At 47.5% G+C, this 15,398-nt stretch overlaps 1 protein-coding gene across 1 annotated transcript in view; it reads right to left on the reverse strand.

The window, feature by feature from the left end:
• Positions 1 to 15,398, reverse strand: part of RAB3B (RAB3B, member RAS oncogene family) — a 180,522-nt gene that overhangs the window by 26,497 nt on the left and 138,627 nt on the right. The window lies entirely within an intron of this gene.

The following is a 15,398-nucleotide window of genomic DNA, read 5'->3' on the forward strand; positions in this document are numbered from 1 at the left end:
CCCCAACTGGTGAGATCAGTTTTCAATGTCGAGTCTAATTTGATAAAGTTTGCAGAGAATTGGTTTTTCAAGTTAGAGGTGATATTAATGCCCAGGTATCTAAGTTGGTTTTGGGACCACTGGAAAGGGAAGCTGGTCTTGCAAGTCTGTATTGTGCTATCGTCAAGCGAGATGTTTAGGGCCTGTGACTTCTGAAAGTTGATTTTTAAATTAGATAATTGGCCAAATTCCGTGAATCTGCGTATTAGATTGGGGATAGAGATCATCGGGTTTTGCAGGAAGAAAAGTAAGTCGTCAGCAAAGGCGGCTACCAGATGGTCTGATGGGCCTACAGGGATACCATGGATATCTGGATCTGAACGAACAGCATTTAGAAAGGGCTCCAGGGTGAGTATGTATATTAGTGGTGAAAGGGGACATCCCTGCCGGGTCCCGTTTGTTATCTTGAATGGGTCTGAGAAAGCGCCGTTGACTCTGATTTTTGCAGAAGGGTTAGTGTATAACAATCCAATAAGGTTGCACATAGTATCCCCGATTCCCAGCCCTGACAGGACCGCTCGGGTATAGTCCCAAGCGACCCTGTCAAAGGCCTTCTCTGCATCAGTTGAGAGCAGAAACGCTTTAACCCCCCTCACTTTGGCGAAGGACATGATGTCTACTGTCCTCATGACATTGTCCTTTGCTTCACGACCAGGGACAAAGCCAGCTTGGTCTGGGTTGACGTGTCTAGAGACAAATGGGATTAGGCGGTTAGCTAGTATTTTGGCCAGGATCTTGGCGTCTAAATTTAAAAGGGAAATAGGTCTGTAGCTGGGGCATTGTGCAGGGTCCTTGTCTGGCTTGGGAATTACTACTATGTGGGCTTCTAGAAACTGAGTGGATGGAATGGTGTTAGGGGTAATCGAGTTGAAAGCGTTAACAAACGCTGGGGCTAGAGTACCTCTAAAAGCTTTATAGTATTGGCTCGTGAGACCGTCAGGGCCTGGTGCCTTGCCCGGCTTCAAAGATCCGACTGCCACCTGGAACTCGTCCTCCGTGAGGGGATTCCAGGTCTTCCTTGTCTGATTGGTCTAGGGGTAAGCTGGTCGCATGCTGAGCGAGAAAGTTGGAGATGGCAGAGGTTCTGATATTATGTTGTTCGGGTGATTGGCTGTGATTGTGCAAGTTGTACAGGGAGGCATAATATGACTTGAATTCATCTGCGATTTCCTTCGGTTTGAAGACCTGGGTCTGCTTTTTGGTAGTAATACATGTGACATTCATGTGCAGGGTTCTTTTCCTCAAGGCACGGGCAAGGTATTTGCCACTTTTATTGCCCTGCTCGTAATATATTTTTTTGACGGACATTAACTTCCGTCTAGCTTCGGAATATAAGAGTTTGTCAAGAGCACTTCTAGCTTTATTAAGTTCTTCTAGGTTTGCTAAGGCTAAGTTTAGTTTGTGGGCGCGTTCCAGACGGTTAATATCTGCCATCAGTTTGACGGTCATTTCTGTCCTTTCCTTCTTAAGTCTAGAGCCCATCCTAATGAAGTGTCCCCGAATTACTGCTTTGTGTGCCTCCCATGTTGTGAGTTTAGATGTTGCTTGGTTGTTGTTAATGGAAAAGTAATCGTCAAGGGCCTCCGAGACTATTTGTCTCCTACCGGCCTCTGCCAGGAGATTTGGGTTCAATCTCCAGTTCCAGATTTTCGTGGAGGAGTCAGGGGTGGATATGGTGAGAAAGACCGGGGAATGATCTGAGATCGTTCTGTTACCTATGTCAGTGTTGATAACTAGAGATAGGTCTCTCTGTGGCAAAAAAAAGTAGTCGATCCTTGAATACTTATTATGAATGGCAGAAAAGAAGGTATAGTCCTTCACCTGTGGGTGGGATATCCTCCAAGGATCCATTAAGTATAGGCTCTGCAATTGGGATTTAATGCGCCGTAAGGCCGCGTATGAGAGGGTGGTTGAACCATTAGAGCAGTCTTGGATAGGGTTAATGGGGATGTTAAAGTCTCCTCCTACAATTAGTACACCACTGGTAAAAGCAGCTAATTTAGCTAGCGTGGAGGATAAAAAGGATGGTTGGTGCTTGTTGGGGACATATACATTAGCCATGGTGACTGTGTGATTAGCAATTTTCCCCTTAATAAAAAGATAACGACCCTCTGGGTTCACACACTGACTCGTCCAGCGTGAACGGTATATCTCGATGCAGGAAGATAGAGACTCCTTTGGTTTTAGAAGTTGGCGATGTAGCATGAAAAGCCAACGGGTAACGGGAATTAAATCTCGTAGGGATATGGTTAGCTCGTAAATGAGTCTCTTGCAAATAAGCAATCTGCACTTTTTGATGATGGAGAAAGTCAAAAATAATCGATCTTTTCTCCGGTGTGTTAAGGCCGTTCACGTTAAACGAGACCAGCTTCCAGTTTGCTCGATGCGTGTGCATTATCACAGTTGCCTGTCCTGCTGGTAGTTCCAGCCCCCAACAACCCAAATTTTTCCCCGTAGAAGTAGTGGATAGAGAAAGGAGCGAAAGTAGGAAAAAGAGGCCAAGGGAAGTGAGAAAGGAGAAACGAAGAATACAGGAAGAGCGGTCCTCCCCGTGATGGACCAACATACGTATTGATATGAACAGACAGAAATAGCTTTTAGGAAATAATTCCCACGTGTGTGCGACTTGGCGGGCCGCACACACTTCCTAAAGTGGGATATGTGTAGTCAGTGTATAAATCACACACTGGGTGGGGGTGATGAAAGACACCGCCAGAATATGACCGCAAATAGACGCTACCGCATACGGGAAATTCCGTATGTTTGGGAGTGACACTTCGCGTTCATAATCCACTCTGGCCGCCATATTAGAAAACAAACTTATGAAATTAAACCAACGGGTTATGAAGTGGGGGCTTCATGTTCCCGGGCGGGCCCCAACCCGACCCCCACGAAAGCGAGGTGCGGGAGAAGAGGGGCCCGCCAGGGAGCACGCCTGAGCCTCCGCCAGGACCGCAGTTTGGTCTTCAGCCCGTACCTGAGAAAGAAAAAGTCCCTAAGATTGCGTTCTTATTAGATTCCCCTTTACTGGGTCATTTTTACCTTCAGAGTAAGCCCCCCACGTGTTAGCCTCTAAGAAGTCTAAAAGGGGTCTCATGTAGGGGGAGGAAGGCCACCGAATAAACAGGTCTAGATTATAGAGAGTCAACAGCCCGACCCCTGTGCGGGTGTATAGGGTGTCCTATTAAGTGATTGATGGTTCCTCCCTCTCTTCTCTTCCTCCTATTGGGATTTCCCCCCTCTAAGAGAAACAAGCTCTGGCCTATATTGCTCTATACTAAGATGGGTATGAGTAGATAAGTTTATATACCAGGCTGTCAGTGTATTATGCTGGAAATTATTTAAGACATAAACCCCCGCTTTGTATGTGGATTTTACCTCGTCCTCTGTCACTGAATAAGGCAAAGGGGCAGTTTGGTGGGCTAAGTGGCCTAGTAAGCTAAAGGAGGAAAATTGGTGACAGAGTCTCTTCAGCCAGGGGCTAGGGGGAGGGCATGCATACGGATATGACCTTATGAGGGAACTATTGAGGTAAGCCAGGGAATGAAGAAGAGCATAACATCACAGTACTTCCTATGACCCAAATAACACAATATTAATAAAATCAATAACATGCTAAAATAAAAGAGTACGATGTGGTCTTTCCGTATTAGCTATAAGACATATTGAATACAATACCGAATGTCATGTATTCTGAGTGATCAGGCCACCGCATAGCCTCAGGAAGTGTCAGGGGACTTGATTCATATGAGGGGGGGGGGGGGGGGGAGCGGTAACTTCTATGAGGTGGAGGGAGAGATCCAAATGTCTTATGAGTTGAGGAGAGAAAAAGAAGGGGGACAAAAATGCCACAAAGGAGTAGGGCAGCCGAGACCGTTTGTTCCTAGGTGTGTAGGATGCAATCCGAACAGGGGTGAAGTAAATGAGCTTGGCATATCAGGTAAGACCGTGCATGGCAGTATAGTTACCGGATCCAAGGCAAGGTACCGCTTACAACGCCTTTACTTGCTGGGGATTGATGCAATAGATCTGCAGCACGGGTGTAGATTAGCCATCTTCCGCCGATGAGGAGAAATCGCGGCGAGGGTGAGTAGTCTCCGTTCCAGATTTCGAATCTCTGCTTCTGGAGCGGTGGAATGCCTTCTGGTTGTTAGGTGGATGTCGCTGAGAGGACCCGGATGCCTGTGTGTTTGGTCGTTGGAATGCTAGGTCTCCGTCCCAGTCCGGGAGGTCAATCACATGGATATCCAGGTCGCTGCAGAAGTCTTTCAGGTCGGCTGCTGCACGTAAGGTGTATGTCTTCCCCTCAGACGTAACAGACAGTGAGAAAGGAAAACGCCATTTATACAACAGGCCTTTCTTTCTGATTGCTTGCAGGAGAGGTTTTAGGACTCTTCGCTTGAGTAATAGCGGACAGGTCCTGGTACAGTTGAACGGGCGTTTCGTTGAACAGGATCTGGTCTTGTGTTCGTGCTGCCCTCATGATATTCTCTTTTAGCTGAAATGACTCCAGGCAGCAGATGACGTCTCGTGTTTTCTCGCTGTCATTGCTCCGCGGACGCAAGGCTCTATGAGCGCGGGTAAAGGCGATCTCGGAGTCCGCAGGCCTGTCCAGCAGGTTATTAAAGATGGCTGAGAGTGCGTCGCAGATCTTTTCAGGGGCTACTGATTCTGGTAGGCCTTTCAGTCTGATGTTACATCTGCGGCCGCGGTTGTCCAAGTCCTCGAGGTATCTAGTGTGGTCTGTTAGCCTAGATGAGTGCTTGTCAGAGGTTTTAGCTAGCTTTTTCAGCTGCGAGGTTGTTTGAGTGTTGGCCGCCTCTAAGGTATGCAGTCTAGAGCCTAATGCGGCGACGTCCGCTCGAACCTCCGACACTGCAGATAGCATGGATGCCTTGATATCATCTGCAAATAACTGTAGGTCAGCGAGAGTAGGGGATCTCTGCTGTTTGCCCGAGAGTTTGCCTGAGTCAGTAGGTGAGGAGTCTGGCGACGATTGGGCCTGTCCTTCTCTGATTTTGTCTGGCGCCATCTTGGATGTCTGAGCGTGGTCCTTTTGAGATCGGAATATGTCCGGTAAGGTCTTTCCTGCTTTCTTGGGATTGCTTCTGCCAGTTGCCGGTGTGTTCTGCTGACTGCGGGTACCCGGCATATCTGTTGGGAGCCCGTTGGATTGGCCAAATAGCAAGCTTTAGCGGCTGTCGAGCGGGAGAGAGGAGATTAGGCAGCCATCTTCCAGCAGCGTCAAGCCACGCCCCCTGCACTTTTTTTTAATTTACACATCCAATCACTGAGTCATCTCAGCCTTGCTTGTAAACAAGTAATCAGAGGGTGTTTCCGAAAGCAGCTAGATACGGAAATAAATGGAAGAGGAGGAATAGATTATAGATAAAAAGAACTCCCAGCATTCAACTCTTTGGCACGGTTTGGCACTAGGGCCAGTGCTCCTAAAGTATGTGATAACTCCAAACCATAACAGCAGAACAAGTTTTGCAAGTTTTGAATGCAGGATTAGCATCTTTATTACTTAATACTCTCAGATCAGTTGCTGTTGAAATTTTATTTTTATGGTGACAATACCGGTTTAAAGGACAACTGAAGTGAGAGGTATAGGGAGGCTGCCATATTTGTTTCCTTTTAAACAATACCAGTTGCCTGGCAGCCCTGCTGATCTATTTGGCTGCAGTAGTGTGTCTGAATCACACCAGAAACAAGCATGCAGCTAATCTTGTCAGACCGGACAATAATGTCAGAGACACCTGATCTGCTGCATGCTTGTTCCGGGTCTATGGCTAAAAGTATTAAAGGCAAAGGATCAGCAGGGCAGCCAGGCAACTGGTATTTGTGCATGGCGAGGAAAGGAACAGCGCTACTTAAAAACAGATTGCATCCTTATGACTACCTGCTTGAGAGTGCAAGCCCCACTGGTGGGATAAAATACACACCCAGCATTCAAATAAAATGCACCTGTCTAGCATTGGAGAATGTTGGTTTCCATTGCATCTCCCTAAAATCACATGTGCATTGAATCTCTATCAGAAGGTTCATATCAGCGCGTATATCAGTGCGTTTCGTCTGCTTTTCCGCTCAGCAAAGCGCTGCCTGTACTATTTTTAGGGCAATTTTGCTACAATGGAAGGTATAGGAAAAGCGCAAAACACTCGCAAAATTGATTTGTGCAGCAATTGCGTTCACGCTTACCTGAATAAACACATTGTATTTATTCTTTTCCGGGTCAAAGAGTTCACTTCCTGACGCAAAAACTCTTTGAAAAGCGCTTTACCCAAAATCAAAGTGCGCAGGTAAGCGCTGGGAGGGGGAAAAAAAGCGCTAAAAAAAAATCGAAAATCGCTGCCGTCATTTTAGATGTGAACAACGCCTCAGTCTGTTTTGTAGTCATAGTCAGCAGCATCATGGAATATATTGGCGATTTATAAAACAATAACAATAATAAATAGTTCTCTAGAAGTCAATAGGGTTTTTAATTATCAAGTGCAGATATTGCAGTTTCAATCTTAATTTAATAGTTGGCCCTACCACTTCTCAGTGATGAAATGCCAGAGATACAGAACCTCCCAAAAGAGAGTACACCTCTCATGTTTTTATAAATATTTTATTACATGTTTTCATGGGACAGCACTGAAGACACTTCGATAAAATGAAAAAGTAGTACAGCTTGTATAAGAGTTTAAAGGACCACTATCGCGAAAAAAAGTAGGCATTTAAAATCTGACAGAACCGACAGGTTTTGGGACAATCCATCTCCTCATAGGGTATTTCAAGGGTTTGCCTTGTTTTCAACAGCATTTCCTGAACAGCAGTAGAGTTGGGCCGAACCTCTGATTTTAGGTTCGCGAACCAGGTTCGCGAACTTCCGCGGAAGGTTCGGTTCACGTTAAAGTTCGCGAACCGCAATAGACTTCAATGGGGATGCGAACTTTGAAAAAAAAAATTATGCTGGCCACAAAAGTGATGGAAAAGAGGTTTCAAGGGGTCTAACACCTGGAGTTTTGCATGGCGGAGTGGGATACACGCCCAAAGTCCCCGGGAAAAATCTGGATTTGATGCAAAGCAGCGTTTTAAGGGCAGAAATCACATTGAATGCTAAATGACAGGCCTAAAGTGCTTAAAAACATCTTGCATGTGTTTACATCAATCAGGTAGTGTAATTAAGGTACTGCTTCACACTGACACACCAAACTGTTCACTGAACAAAAACAGGTATACAGTGGCGGGTTCACTGAACAGAACAGGTATGCAGTGGCAGGTTCACTGAACAGGTATACAGTGGCGGGTTCACTGAACAGAACAGGTATACAGTGGCGGGTTCACTGAACAGAACAGGTATGCAGTGGCGGGTTCACTGAACAGAACAGGTATACAGTGGCGGGTTCACTGAACAGAACAGGTATGCAGTGGCGGGTTCACTGAACAGGTATGCAGTGGTGGGTTCACAGTACAGGTATGCAGTGGTGGGTTCACTGAACAGGTATGCAGTGGTGGGTTCACTGAACAGGTATGCAGTGGTGGGTTCACTGAACAGGTATGCAGTGGTGGGTTCACAGTAAAGGTATGCAGTGGTGGGTTCACAGTACAGGTATGCAGTTTAACTGCCAAAATAGCAAGATACCAGCCGGCCTCCCTACTCATTTGCACACTATTATGTCAGTTTGTTCACAGTACAGGTATGTAGTGGTGGGTTCACAGAACAGGTATGCAGTGGTGGGTTCACAGTACAGGTATGCAGTGGTGGGTTCACAGTACAGGTATGCAGTGGTGGGTTCACAGTACAGGTATGCAGTGGCAGGTTCACTGAACAGGTATGCAGTGGTGGGTTCACAGTACTGGTATGCAGTGGTGGGTTCACAGAACAGGTATGCAGTGGGCTCACTGAACAGAACAGGTATGGTGGGCTCACTGAACAGAACAGGTATGCAGCCAGGAAGGAACAAGCTAAGCCTAACTAATCTTTCCCTATGAGAGACAGTCTGCAGCAGCTCGCCCTACTCTCACTAATGCAGGCACACGAGTGACCGTAATGGCCGCCGCTGCCTGCCTTTTATTAGGGGGGGGGAGTGGCTCCAGGGGCTAGTGTAGCCTAATTGGCTACACTGAGCCTGCTGACTGTGATGTAGAGGGTCAAAGTTGACCCTCATGGTGCATTATGGGGCGAACCACTGCGGGACGCGAACGCGAACCACTGAAGTTCGCAGGCGAACCGTTCGGCCCAACTCTAAACAGCAGTTTAACTGCCAAAATAGCAAGATACCAGCCGGCCTCCCTACTCATTTGCACACTATTATGTCAGTTTGTTTTCAACAGCATTTCCTGAACAACAGTTGCAAAATCTAAGAAAGCCCCGAGAATCCCCCTTAAAAAGATGGACTGGCCCAAAACCTGTCATCTGTCACATTTTAACTGCCTACTCTTTTCGCGATAGTGGTCCTTTAAACAGGGCCGGTTCTAGACTTTTTGCAGCCTGAAGCTGCAATTGTGAGGACACCCCTCCCCACTGTGTGCGCACAGCCGAACTGCAGAGGAGTACCTCTGCTTCCTCTGACAGCATCTCCTCCCTGCTGGCCCGCAGCATCTGATCCCCAGGATGCCGGGTATGTGCTGCACCTCCTCCCATAGCATCTCCTCCCTGCTGGCCTGCAGCATCTGATCCCCAGGATGCCGGGTATGTGCTGCACCTCCTCCCATAGCATCTCCTCCCTGCTGGCCCTCAGCATCTGATCCCCAGGATGCCGGGTATGTGCTGCACCTCCTCCCATAGCATCTCCTCCCTGCTGGCCTGCAGCATCTGATCTCCAGGATGCTGGGTATGTGCTGCACCTGCTCCCATAGCATCTCCTCCCTGCTGGCCCTCAGCATCTGATCCCCAGGATGCCGGGTATGTGCTGCACCTCCTCCCATAGCATCTCCTCCCTGCTGGCCCGCAGCATCTGATCCCCAGGATGCCGGGTATGTGCTGCACCTCCTCCCATAGCATCTCCTCCCTGCTGGCCTGCAGCATCTGATCTCCAGGATGCCGGGTATGTGCTGCACCTCCTCCCATAGCATCTCCTCCCTGCTGGCCCTCAGCATCTGATCCCCAGGATGCCGGGTATGTGCTGCACCTCCTCCCATAGCATCTCCTCCCTGCTGGCCTGCAGCATCTGATCTCCAGGATGCTGGGTATGTGCTGCACCTGCTCCCATAGCATCTCCTCCCTGCTGGCCCGCAGCATCTGATCCCCAGGATGCCGGGTGTGTGCTGCACCTCCTCCCATAGCATCTCCTCCCTGCTGGCCTGCAGCATCTGATCTCCAGGATGCCGGGTGTGTGCTGCACCTCCTCCCATAGCATAGCCGGCCTTTGACCTGTGCGACCAGAGCGGTCGCTCAGGGCGCCGGCTTCCAAGGGGGCGCCTAATAGCTGGTAACCTATACTGAGGGCACCTACACCTGATTTCCTATACTGGGGGCAACTATGGCTGGCTACCTTTAAGGAGGGCACCAACACATGGCTACCTATACTGGAGGCACCTACGCCTGTCTACCTATGGGGGCGATGGAGACCTTCAACTGACCTCCTATACTGGGGACACCTATGCTTGGCAACCTATATTGAGGGCACCTACACATGAGATCCTATACTGGGGGTACCTATGCTTGGCAACCTATATTGAGGGCACCTACACATGAGATCGGGGGGGGGGCATTTTTTTTGGGGGGCGCACTGCGGCTATAACGTGTGGTGCAAATTTTTGGTGCTGTGCTATCATTCTAAATGGGGGGGGGGGGGGGGCGGCTAACTGTCCCACTGATTGTTTTTATTAATATTCCTGAAAGGTTCTAGCCTTCAGGATAATGCACTCTTTCCATCCATTCGTGGTTATTAGTAGTATTTTTCCTATTATACATATGTGCTGTGTCACAGAGATCTGAGCATTTGGCGTGATGTGTCACAACATCAAAATGGTTGCTAACCACTGTCCTAGGAGATATCTCATGAGTAAAGGTGAATTGCATATGGCCCTATGTGTGTGAGTGCGTGTGTGTGCACGCACGTGGGAAGAGGATGAAGGTGGGCGCAAAAATCAGGTTTCGCTCAGGGCGCTGTGAAACCTAAGGCCGGCCCTGTCCCATAGCATCTCCTCCCTGCTGGCCCGCAGCACCTGATCCCCAGGATGCCGGGTATGTGCTGCACCTCCTCCCATAGCATCTCCTCCCTGCTGGCCCACAGCATCTGATCCCCAGGATGCTGGGTATGTGGTGCACCTCCTCCCATAGCATCTCCTCCCTGCTGGCCCGCAGCATCTGATCCCCAGGATGCCGGGTATGTGCTGCACCTCCTCCCATAGCATCTCCTCCCTGCTGGCCCACAGCATCTGATCCCCAGGATGCTGGGTATGTGGTGCACCTCCTCCCATAGCATCTCCTCCCTGCTGGCCCGCAGCATCTGATCTCCAGGATGCCGGGTATGTGCTGCACCTCCTCCCATAGCATCTCCTCCCTGCTGGCCCACAGCATCTGATCCCCAGGATGCCGGGTATGTGCTGCACCTCCTCCCATAGCATCTCCTCCCTGCTGGCCTGCAGCATCTGATCCCCAGGATGCCGGGTATGTGCTGCACCTCCTCCCATAGCATCTCCTCCCTGCTGGCCCGCAGCATCTGATCCCCAGGATGCCGGGGATGTGCTGCACCTCCTCCCATAGCATCTCCTCCCTGCTGGCCCACAGCATCTGATCCCCAGGATGCCGGGTATGTGCTGCACCTCCTCCCATAGCATCTCCTCCCTGCTGGCCCGCAGCATCTGATCCCCAGGATGCCGGGTATGTGCTGCACCTCCTCCCATAGCATCTCCTCCCTGCTGGCACATAGCATCTGATCCCCAGGATGCCGGGTATATGCTGCACCTCCTCCCATAGCATCTCCTCCCTGCTGGCCCACAGCATCTGATCCCCAGGATGCCGGGTATGTGCTGCACCTCCTCCCATAGCATCTCCTCCCTGCTGGCCTGCAGCATCTGATCCCCAGGATGCCGGGTATGTGCTGCACCTCCTCCCATAGCATCTCCTCCCTGCTGGCCCACAGCATCTGATCCCCAGGATGCCGGGGATGTGCTGCACCGGCGCCGCATCACTCACCCATTCTCAGCAGATTAGCGATGGGCAGGGCCGGATTTACCATGAGGCACTGTAGGCATGTGCCTATACGCGCCTGAGGATAGAAAGGTGGCTCACTCCCCTCTCCAAACGCCTCCCTCCCTCTATTCCTATGCAGAGTCCTGATGGAGTGTAAATGAGAGGTTACTCACCCTGCTCTCTGCATTCCACTGATGAGATCTCCCTTCAGATAGACTCAGGAGCACCTCTAGCTACTTAATACTGAGGGTACTTCTGGCTGCCTAATACTAAGGGGCACCTGTATCTACCTATGACAGGCAAGGGAAATAAGGGAGAAGTGACAGTTGGGACAGCCAGCACACTTGCAGTGCAGTTTGGTGGGGGTTGTAGGTTCATAAAGGGTGAAGTCTAAGGTGCTAGGACGTCTATGCCTATAGGCTCCTGTGAAGTAAATCCGGGCCTAGCGATGGGATTACCACCTACACATGAAGCTCTACTTCCTCTCTGTCTACAGCAGCGCTTCATTTCACCCAGCAGCACATAGCAGGTCACATGAGGCACCGCTGTAGCCATGGATATAAGATGCCGGATAAGCAGATGAAGATCACATTGCTGGTCGCTGGAACACTGCAAGCAGGTAAATAAAGCAGCGCCAGGCATCTAGGGAGGGGGTGATGGGGAGTGCGAGGAAGGGAGCCGCCTTTTGCCGCCCTCTAATTGTTGCTGACCTGAAGCACACGATTCCCGTTGCTTCATGGAAGAACTGCCCCTGAGTGTACATTTTCCATCCCATAAAATACATACAACATACAACCTATGGATATGCTGCTGAGCACATGCACTCAACTTCTTTGATTGACCATGGTGAGGCCTGTTCTCAATGGAACCTGTCCTGTTATACTGCTGTATGGTCTCGCTATAGCCCAGGCCATCCTTATGTAGAGCAACAATTCTTAAGATCCTCAGTCAGAACATTCATATCACGCTTTTCTCCTGGTGGACTCAAAGCTGCAGCCACTAGGACTCACTCTATGGGCAGTAGCAGTGTTAGGGAGTCTGGCCCTAGGACTCCTTGCTGAATAGGTGCTGGCTTACTGGACAGGAAGAGCCGAGATTGGAACCCTGGTCTCCTGTGTCAGAGGCGGAGCCCTTAAAGAGGAACTCCAGTGAAAATAATGTAATAAAAAAAGGTGCTTCATTTTTACAATAAATATTTATTTATTTATTGTATTTATAAAGTGTCAACATATTACGCAGCGCTGGACATTAGTTTAGGTTACAGACAATATTTAGGGGTGACATACAGCAAAATGTATATTATGTATATATTGTAATTATGTATATACTGTAAAATCTTTCCTCTCCCTGATTTACTTTCTGACATTTATCACATGGGGACATTTTTTACTGCTGGCTGGTGATGTCAGTGGAAGGAGATGCTCCTTGCTTTGTTGGCAGTTGGAAACAGTTCACCACAATATCAGCCAGACAGAGCCCCCTGATGATGGGTTTGTGAAAAGGAAAAAAATTCTCATGGAAAAGGGGGTATCAGCTACTGATTGGGATGAAGTTAATTTCTTGGTTACGGTTTCTCTTTAACCAGTACACTATCCAGCCCCAGTCAGTCCTCTGTCATGAGGTGACCAGTATGAGAGAGTGTGTGAGCGGTAACAACAAATATAACACACCTGCTCCTCATTCACACCTCATAACATGTAATGTGTAACATGACCGGGGTGGGACAATGTCTAATTGGGCAGAATTTTGACATTCTTCACTTAGGGGTGTATTCACGTTTGTCGCCTGCGGTTTAGACATTAATGGCGGTGTGTTGCGTGTTATGCAAGCTGTACATTTACAACTGTATGTTGTATCAAAGTGTCAAATCTTCAGTATTGTCCCATGAAAAGTTATCATAAAATATTTACAAAAATTTGAGGGCCCGTTTCCACTAGAGCGAATCTACATGCGTTTTCTGCATGCAGAGTCGCATAGCCAATGTAAAGTAATGGGCCTGTTTCCACTTGTCAGGAAATCTGTGCGGCGTGCTGTGCATAAAAAATCTGCACAGCAGAGCCAATAGAATTCTCACACCGCAAGGCTAATGTGCGTTTCGCATGTAATGTAATTAATAGGAAATACGCATGCGTTTTCGCTTAAAATCAATGTAAAAGCACATAGGCACTGACACGGTTAAAACGCAGGTTCTTTTCCGTTAGCCGGGTGCAACCACTGGGTGGCGCTAAAACTCAGTTAGCCTGGCGCAACTGAGCTAAGTAATGTAGAATGTTATCTCCCTCGCCAGCTGGCAGCAGAGTTCCATCTTTCCCTACTATCCATGGCGGCCTGGAGGGGGAATAGTAATTAACACCGCTGGGATTTTGCAGGACGAGGGGGATTACATTCTACATTACTTAGCGCCACCTAGTGGTTGCGCCCGGGTAACGGAATAGTAACAAAACGCATACTTACAAACAGATGCAAATTTTAATGCGTTTATGCATTTTGCGCAAAGAAATCGCACTGCACTAGTGGAAAGTGAAAACGGGCCCTGAGAGGTGTACTCACTTTTGTCAGATACTGTATGTAGATTTCTGCACCTGTTTACTCCAATACTGATGTTTCATCAGCCAAGTTTCCTTTGTTAGTTACCATGTCTTCATTATTCTGTTAATGCACTTCGGAGCGTCCTGCAGGATAAAAGGAATCGTGTAAAAGGAGTTTGTGCTTCTTTTTCGGAATGCGTAGGATGAACCCATCATGGTTGTTGGGAGAATTCTGTGCCAGTCGGTACACAGTCCAGATTTCCTCCTCTGCCAGTTCTGTTCACATCAATCTACATTCTCTACAGCACACCTGCTAAATCAATCTTTCAACAAAAAAGTTTTTAGTTTTAAGTTAAAGGACACCAGAGGTGAAAATAAACTAATGAAATAAACAATTGTATCTATCCTCCTTCTAAAAATGACTTTTTAAGATATTCCACGGTTTTATTTTATATTTAAATCTACTTTTTACGTTTTTGCTGTTTTATGGTTTTTGCTCAATGACACATTCATTGAAATATGCCAGAGCTAAAATCTATGAACTATTGACCCCTTTATCTCTCTGCTCTCAGAAGCCATTTTCTGCTAGGAATGTGTCATATAGTTGTCATTTTTTATCAGTGAGGGTCACAGTGAAGTCTGACCCAGTCCTGACTCAGACAGTAACTGCCACTTACTGTACATACTTGATGTTTAACTCTTTCAGGCAGATAAAGAAAAAAAAAGGAACATCGCATAGTTATTTGTGTGCCAGGCACTTTACATACCCATGTCTATCTCATGTCACATGTCACCTCTGGTATCCTTTAACCACTTCGCATCCAGACGTTTTTTCCCCACTTGTGGACCAGAGCAGTTTTAACAGTTTAGCTATGTCCTTATTTAATCAGAAATATCTTTATCCCTACTTACGACACAGAAATTAAATATAGATTGTTTTTTTCAAGACAAACTAGGCTTTCATTGTATGCCATTTTTTTCCCTCAGACAATTTTGTTTTCTATGAATTTTAATCGGAAAACAAAGAAAAAAATAGAAAAACCATTTCTCAGTTTTACCAATTCCAGTTTAAAAATAAAAAGTGCTACTGTAGATTAAAAAAAAACACATTTTGTTTGGCTATTCTTACTGCTTATCACAAAACTTAGATTATGTTCCGGTCACAATTTATGGTGAAGATATTTGATTCTGAAATAATGCTAGAGTGTATTTTTCACTATGAAATGAGAATATAAAAGTATTTTTAATAGTAAAAAGCAATCTCATTAGCTCAGGAAACCTATATTCCCATTCACCAATTAGTGCTGCATCAGATAGTGCCAGAAATGTGCACAGGAGCAAGCCCAATCCTGCACAGCACTGCTTCTGCTACTAGACGTATATCTACTGACTCATGGCTTAGATGAAGTCACAGAGGACGTATATATACTGACTTGTGGATAAAGTGGTTAACATCAGTGCCACAGAAGGTTTTGTATTTATGTTATATTAAATACTACCTTTACGTTACAGTCTGATCTGCAGTCAGCTATGCTTCAACAGACATGGCAGGGGATTCACAACAGGGGATACAGAGGTTGTGGCCACACCAGGGCTCCTGGACCAAAGGGGGCTTCCTTTAACTGCTGCATTAGCACTTCAATAGTGCTACCCTGGTAATGGTCACCTCTATATGTGCTTTGAATAGTGGTAACCATTAACCA

The sequence above is a fragment of the Hyperolius riggenbachi genome, chromosome 6, assembly GCF_040937935.1.
Source record: "Hyperolius riggenbachi isolate aHypRig1 chromosome 6, aHypRig1.pri, whole genome shotgun sequence".
NCBI classification, from domain to species: domain Eukaryota; kingdom Metazoa; phylum Chordata; class Amphibia; order Anura; family Hyperoliidae; genus Hyperolius; species Hyperolius riggenbachi.